This window comes from Vicia villosa, unplaced genomic scaffold (genome assembly GCF_029867415.1).
Source record: "Vicia villosa cultivar HV-30 ecotype Madison, WI unplaced genomic scaffold, Vvil1.0 ctg.000927F_1_1, whole genome shotgun sequence".
Lineage (NCBI taxonomy): Eukaryota > Viridiplantae > Streptophyta > Magnoliopsida > Fabales > Fabaceae > Vicia > Vicia villosa.
Genome location: NW_026705417.1, coordinates 428,614 through 436,698, shown reverse-complemented (window position 1 = coordinate 436,698; position 8,085 = coordinate 428,614). Strand labels below are relative to the sequence as shown.

At 30.8% G+C, this 8,085-nt stretch overlaps 1 long non-coding RNA gene across 1 annotated transcript; it reads left to right on the top strand.

The window, feature by feature from the left end:
• The first annotated feature begins 1,965 nt into the window (after window positions 1–1,965).
• Window positions 1,966–7,457, top strand: LOC131632327 (uncharacterized). The gene is made up of 3 exons (XR_009292956.1): window positions 1,966–2,137; window positions 2,693–2,860; window positions 6,958–7,457. It is a non-coding gene; the product is annotated as an uncharacterized LOC131632327 (long non-coding RNA).
• The last annotated feature ends 628 nt before the right edge of the window (window positions 7,458–8,085 follow it).

The following is an 8,085-nucleotide window of genomic DNA, read 5'->3' as shown; positions in this document are numbered from 1 at the left end:
TAGCATACTAGTCTCTCATCATTCCTAAGCTGCAAATCCTAATTTAGGGTGAGAGAGGTTATTTGTTATTCTTGTAAACTTGTAATCTTGTTTTCTAAGAGAAAGTGAAAGAATAGCAGTTATAACCAGTTCTTGTGTTCCTCTTCTTCCTTGTCCTTTATTCTTCCCTTGCATTATACTTTGTTCTTAGTATTGAATTCACAACAGAAAGGAAATAGTAACATGTAATAAAGAGTATTAAAAATAGAAAAAGAAAACAAAAAATAATAGTGACCGAAATTTTTCGATTACTAAAAGCGAACTTTTTAGTAATGAATCTTGAGTCTCTTTTTCAAATTAAGTATTGAAATGTTATAGTAGTTGGTTCATCGTCATCAGAGTGTTGAAAGTTATTTTCTACTGGCTTTAACATCATAACTATTTACATTTTTGCCATCAAAATATCAAAGAGGATCTTTTGCGGAGTCATCAACTTTATACCTACAAGCACATAGATCTACATTCTCTGTCTTTCTAATGATGACAACGCATCTCTCAATGAGCTGGTAAAAGAGATAAATATATATACTTAGAGTAATTAATCTCCCATTTAATTAGGTAGAAAGTATTTTATACTCCCCCTAAGTGTATACTTCACCCTTTTTGGGATAATTAGAAAGGTGAAAAAGGATAACATATATATATCACATGTTTGGTTGGGTAAAAGGAACAAGTTACCTGACAAAGAGATGAGCAAGGGTATTCTAGAGTGAGCATGAGATTGTGCTTCTCCCTACAGATGGTAGCATTTAGCTTTACGATAAATTGGTAAGTAAGCTTTGAAGGACTCACCCTTGATCCTTTATAGAAAGGCTTTGAAGCCTCAGATTCCATCCAAGGGATAACCAGTTTCCCTAGGAAATCTTTTGGACACCCTTTGTTCAATCTCTTTGGGCCTTAGACTAATATTTGCTCTAGGCATACTAAGTTTGACACCCCTTTGCTCCAAAAGCACTTAAAACTCAAACATGGGTTAGTAGAAAATAAATTTAATCAATTGATCAATTAATAAATCACTTACTAGAGAATTAATCAATGTTTTGTGATTTCCCAATGTAACTTTTGAAGTTTCCCTTTTCAAGTGAACGATTGACCACTCTCAATTTTCCTTCTCTACGAATCGTTTGATATGAGATTTAGTCCAACTATACGACTGATAAATCCATGATAAATATATCATCTTATCCTTTTAATAGTTTCCATGATCGCATTAGTTTAATGATACTATCAATGTCAACACCTAATATTATACATAATGATATCCCATCTTTCGATTTATTTTGAATCATATAGAAGCTTCCTTGCACAAAGAAACATGCACAATAAGGAAACGCTTGGTTTGAAAAATGTTGTATTATTCCACCTTCTTAAAAACTTATTTTCATGCAGAAAATCGTAGAGAGACCTCTTAATGAGAAAGAAGAGCTTTTTAAAATTGAGAAAATGATCAACATACACTTCCTTATAGATGTAACAGTTCAAGAGTGCACTCTTTATATCCATTTGAAATATTTTAGGAAAACATAATGCATGATAAAGTTAGAAACATCCTTAAGGCTTATATGCGAGCTACAACAGCATATGTTTCATTAAAATCCAGGTTCTGATGTTGATTACAACCTTTCGCAACAAGTTTTTATTTTATTCTTTAAACAAAAAAACGTAAAGCTTGTTGTGAAAGATCCACTAAGGTTCACATCACTCAATTTTTTTGGGAACGACTTCCCAAACATTGTTTCTCTCAAATTGATTTAACCTTTCTTGTATAGCAAGAGACCATTGTTCTTTGATGATAGGTTTTATCAATTTCTTTTGGCTCAGTTTGTGTAACAAAAGCCACAAGTTTACATAACTTATTAATGGAGTGTTGATATATATTCTCTTAGAAATATATTTATTAATATTTTGATTAGGATGATCCTCAATTCTTAAGATAAACATTGTACATCTAAGTTAACTTATTCAACTTGAGTTTCTGCATTTGGACTTTGAAGTTCCTCTTCCTCTTTCTTTGATCATTTTCCAAGGATGTTTTTTCAAGTATACCTACATAATTAAAAACTTCTACTTCTGTCTATTAGAGGCTAGTTCACCAAAGGTAATATGTACGAGTTCTTATATAGTCATACTCTTTTCAATAGGAAGTTTAAACTATTATCTTTTTTTGAAGACCACGCATATAAAAAAATTGAACATACTCTATTACCTTTGTTACACAACTAAATTAATACTAAGTAACTTGTGCAATAACACTTTAAACACATAGACTAAATAAAGGGAAATTAGGGATCTTATAAAAAAAATATTCAATGTGATTGTCTTTTATTATAATGTGAAGGGTGTAACATCCCGAATTTAATTAAATTGGTTAATTAAATTATTGAATGATTTAAATATTTGATTTAGTCGAATTTGGATTGTCGGTGTTATTTAAGGGCGTATTTGGAATTATATAAATTGAAGTCGGATAGTTGGAAAATAATATTAAAAATAATATTAGTTATAAGTCGGAATTATTATATTAAAGGAATTATTATTATAAGTGATATAATTGATTTTTTTGAGTTATATATCTTATTGGGCCTAAATTGATTTTGGAGAATATTAAATAAAGAGAGGATTTAAACACTAAGTCCAATTGGTTTTATATTAGGTTTTTAGAGATTTGCGAAAGAGAGAGAGTTGTCATAATGAAGAAACAAGAATAGAGGAGAAAGAGGCAAGACTATAGAGAAGAAGAAGAAGAAGCTTGAAAATTTTTCATCCATGGTGTCAAGTAAAGATGCAATTAGAGACCCATTGAGTTGCTTCCATTGATAAGGTAAGGGTGGGGTTCTTTTCCTATAATGGGGCTTATGAACAATTGTATGTTATGGATGAGAGATTTAGATTATTACATATGCTAGTGTTAGTCTATTGCTGGAAATAGAGATTTTCTATGAAACCGATTGAAATCTAAGCTGCTATACTCCTAATTTACTGTCTGATGAAATGGCTTATGTGTTATGACAGTATAGCATGAAAACCTAGAAAGTTGGAATTGTGATGAATGACTTTCAATTTTTCTTCTATTCTCATTTTGCTGGATATGGTTATATATAACTCTGGTGTTTTCCCCTTCTCATATACCCTATTTATACCTATCACTGTACATTTATGTGACTATTTTAAAAAGTGATATTTTTGTAACTTAGTAACTTGATTTAAGATTGTGGTCAACATAAATTCAATGACTTAAATTTGGTCATAATCTTGTTCTCAACTAAGAAGTTCGGGGTGAATGAGTTCGTGAACTCAAAAGATTATGAAACATGTGCTACAAGTTAGTTCACTAACAATTTAGTATATAGTTTAAAGTAGTAACCGTTCGGACTATGATCTCAGCTTTTGAATGTGTATATGATGCAAGTAGAACATATTTTTTTATTAAGTTATTGCTAAAACATTTATATTGATATACTGCTTAGTGATGCTGAACCTAACATGTTATTATTCTAAGGGTTGGGATATTGATGTACTTGTTGGAGTGCCAAACAGAGATGATGCATTCAACACTCATTCTAAAAATACATTGGCATCCAAATATATCTTAACATTAGACATTTCTAGAGAATATAGATATTTTAAGATATAATATGATCAAGTAACATCATAGTATGGTTTGATTAGATGCTTAACGTACTACTCAAAAAGAGGTAAGAATTCTCTTCAATTGTGTTGTGTTGCTTACTCATTAACCAATGTAGAGACATTTGATCTTCTTCTAGGCACACATGTAACATAATTGAATCCCTATAAGAATCTTTTGTAACACTATATTCCCGATTTTAAATATTGGTTGTGTTATTTTGTTGAAATTGTGATATTTACGGATCGACCGAAATTGTGTTTAAATTAAATATTCTTTATAAATAAATATTGGTTTTGTGATGGAAATTGACACACATTTTAGGAATAGAATATAATGGATTTGGAATTAATATTATTTATAATAATTTTAGGAGTTTTGGAATTAGAGATAAATAATTAGAGTAATAGGCTAATTTGAGTTATTTTAATTTGAATAGAGTTGTTAGAGTTGCTAATAGAGTTGTCAATAGAGTTATTAAAGTTGTCAATAGAGTTGTTAGAGTTGACAATAAAGTTGTTAGAGTTGTTTTGAATTACTAAGAGTCATACTTTTGTTTGTTATGAGTAATTCTGACATGTTTAGAGTTGTCGGTGTATAATGACGGTGTTTGCTTTTTCATTGGAACTTTAACAATTCATATCTTTTAAACCGTAACTCCGTTTGAGTCCCCGTTCGAAGCGTTAGAAAGCTAGCGCGATATTCTTTTCAATAAAAACGGTCTTGAGCAATAGAATGCTAGAAATTGGAAATGGAGTAGAAATAAAAGTGAATTAAATTAATATAGTGTGATTATTAATTGGTTGATTAAATTAATAGTTGAATTAATTTCAATGTGTTTAATTGATTGGAATATAGTTTTGAATTAGATCAACTATTTGGTTTGTCGATAAATTATGATATTTTGAAAATTTATTTGTAATTTGTTTTGGCTTGAGTATGTATGTTGAGAAATATATATTGATATGCCAATGATGTTGTTTTGATATTGATTCTCTGTGGATAGTTGGATAGCATTAATTTTAATGATTAATTGCTTGATTTTAAAAGTGTATGTTCATATATAATTGGCAAAATGAGAATTAACATGAGATAGTATGGTTACTAGTGTTAATTGGATTTTGTGAATCGTAATGGATTAATTGGCCTTTTATATGTGAATAATATCTATGTATTGTGAATGTTGTGTACAATTGGTGGATAATTCATAGAGTTGGATTATTGTGGTATGCGGTAAGTTAAGATTGAAGAGATAATCTTAATTGCATATATTGTTGTTAATTGTACATTCATTCATAACATAGTCAGCTTTATTGTGGAAGCGGTGAAACTGTGGGTTCACATGGTATTAGACGGTGATCCTTGAATGGAAATAGACGTAGATTACGTTGATCCTTAATTGGAAACATGCATAGTAGCTTTGATCTTGTCCGGATCGGAAGCGGCTTGGATTCTAGAGTGAATTCGGAAAGCGGTAAACTATATGTTTACATTTGGTGGCTTCAATCTTGTCCGGATCTGAAGCGTGGCTAGATTCTATATGAATCAGAAGCGGTGGAACTTTGGGTCCACATTGGGTACCACATGCATAGAGTCACGTGTCTTGCATTGAGTCACATTGAGGTTATGTGATGTTTGAATATATGCATTTATGTGATTGTTATGTGCACATGAGATGTGATAATTGAAATTGGTGATGTTTTGATACATAATTGGTTAAATGTGTGAATATGTGATAATGATGGATTGTGCATATATTTGGGATAATAGTATTGAATCTTTGAAGTATTATACTATTGAATTTTGTGTATACTTGAATATGTGAAATTTATTGGATGATATTATTTACATGATTATGACTTGTTGTGTGATGAAAAGTATGTGAGACTAATGAACTGTAGAAGTATGGTGTGTATAGTAGCTATTGATACTTGTGATGTGATGATTTTATATGTCTGAATTCTAGCATGCAATTTATCATACGCCCACTTATATGATTTGATATCTCGCCCTTTTCTCCTGTTTCGCCGTTGCCTTTATATTGGTAACGTGCAGGTATTCAAGTATGAAGATTTAGTTGACGTTACTCGAGTCGGTTGTCGCTCTGATACGTAGCACTCTGGGGGGACGATTTATGTCATTCATGATGTTGCTGTTTAATTGTGTTATCTTGGTTGAAAAAATGATAAGTTAACTGAAGATATTTTATTGAATACTTGTTTAAGTGATTCCGCTGTGTTTTAATAAAATAAGTTATTCTGTTTTAAAGGTGTTATGTATCCGCTTTATGCGACGAGTTGATTTTGTTTTGTTTTGATTATGTGACGCTTCATTTGTTTATTGAGAAATTTTGAAAACTCTGATTTATATATATTTGCCGGGTAAAAATGGGGTGTTACAAAGGGATTTATTCCATCGTAGGAGTGGAAGAAGAAAACATATTTATTTCTTCTGTATCACAATTTGACCTATGTACATTTGGTACCCACATCTTTTTAGGTCCTTTAATGTTAGTGAATACATATTATGAGCATATATCTTTCCATTTTTACGCTAAAAATGCTCTTTATAAAAGTATGAAGGTGGATGTATTTCTTTTCTCTCATGGATTTTCTTAATAAAACTGAATATAGAAATAAGACTATCTTTATTACAATAATCACATTTCAGGGTTTTGCATTTAGATGTTGGTTGGACATTGAAAATTATTGATAAAACTTTTACTATTGTTATTTGGTTCATAACCAAGACCAGACTTAATGTAAGTTGCCCATTGTTTTCCTAACAAAAGATTCAAGTTGTCTCTACATTTAGTGAATTTATCAAGTGTGTTTTGAAGAACATCAATTTTATTTTTCAAAATGTTTCATTGATCACAGTTAATAAATTCATTTGAGTCTTTGTGAGAAGATGAAATTTTTTGAATTAGATCATCTTGTCTTTTTCTAAGACATTTTACTTCTTCCAGCATGCTTTCATTTGATAATTCAAGGGAAGAGATAGTGTTTTTGAAGGTAGATATAATTGTTTTTCTCATTTACTTGTTTCTATTGTTAGATTCTTATAAATGAAAAATAAATCTTGATAAGAAAAGTGAGAGGTTACCTCATCGTTTTGCTGATTTGCCATGAGACAAATGTTTCACGTCATTTTGCTGATTTTCCATGAGAAAATTGTCAGCTTCTTCCATATTTCAGAATTCTATATCATCGTTATCCTAGGATATGTATGCTTTCTTTTCTTTTTTTTAGGTTTTCTTGAACTTATTTTGGTTTCTTCTCTTTTTTTAGGGCTGTTTGGTCTTATGTTCCTTTTCTCTCCGCATTGATGGAATGTAGGAATGGAGGAGGAACTTTCTTCACTTTGCTTCTGGATTTGGAGCTTTAGGAATTCCATGAATTTTAAAAACATAAACTCCATGAATTCACTACTTTTAGTTTTTTATTCTTTATCTTCTACATCCATATCTTTAATGTTTGTGACTTTTATTGCAATACTTTTCTTCTTCTTCTTGTGATCTTCTTCGTCAATATCTAGTCTCTTGAGCTCTATATCATGTTCCTTCAATTTACCAAAAAGGGTGTGTGTGTCCATAGTTTCTAAATCATGAAATTCATAAACCATAGTGACTTTTAGTTTCCAGCAACAATTTAGGCTTTTAAGAATTTTTACAACTAGTTCCTCATTTGAAAATGTTTTTCCCAGAGTACAAATATGAATCACGGTATTGATCAATCGTGTTTTCATTCTTAAGTGTTCATAATATTGGGTTAATGTACCTAACCTTGCACTCTTTATCTCAGTAGTTCCTTCATGGGTAATTTCGAGGATTTCCCACATCTCTTTTGCAGTCTCCCAGTAAGAAAATTGCAAAAACTCATTAAGACTAAGAGCACTAGTGATGATAGATTTTTCCTTCAAACTCCACTACACAGTTTCTTTATTGTTTTTGGTCCAATCCTTTTCAGGTTTGTTTCCTAAACCACCTTTAACTATATGGGTAGGAACAAATGTACCTTCAAATGCAACAATCCATCTCTTCCATGAAAAATATCATTTCTCTTTCCACAAACTATACTCTTCCCCATTAAAGAATGAGGATTTGTTTAGTGAATAACTTGAAGGCATATTTCCTCCTAAGATGATTACTCCTTAGCAAGAGTTAGGCTTTGATGCCACTTGTTGGACAAGTGACTTCAAGCACAAGAGGGATTAAATTGTTGTATTTAAATTTTGTGATTACTTTTATATTTTACTCAATTAATCTTGAAACTGTGTTAGGAGTTTATTAAGAGTAAATAGCTATGGAAATAAAATAGTAAATAGCATAAATTAAAAAGGATAGGATTAGAGGGATTCGACTAGAGATTTATACAGGTTTTCTCGAACGTTAGCCAAGTCATGTCCCCAAGAGATCT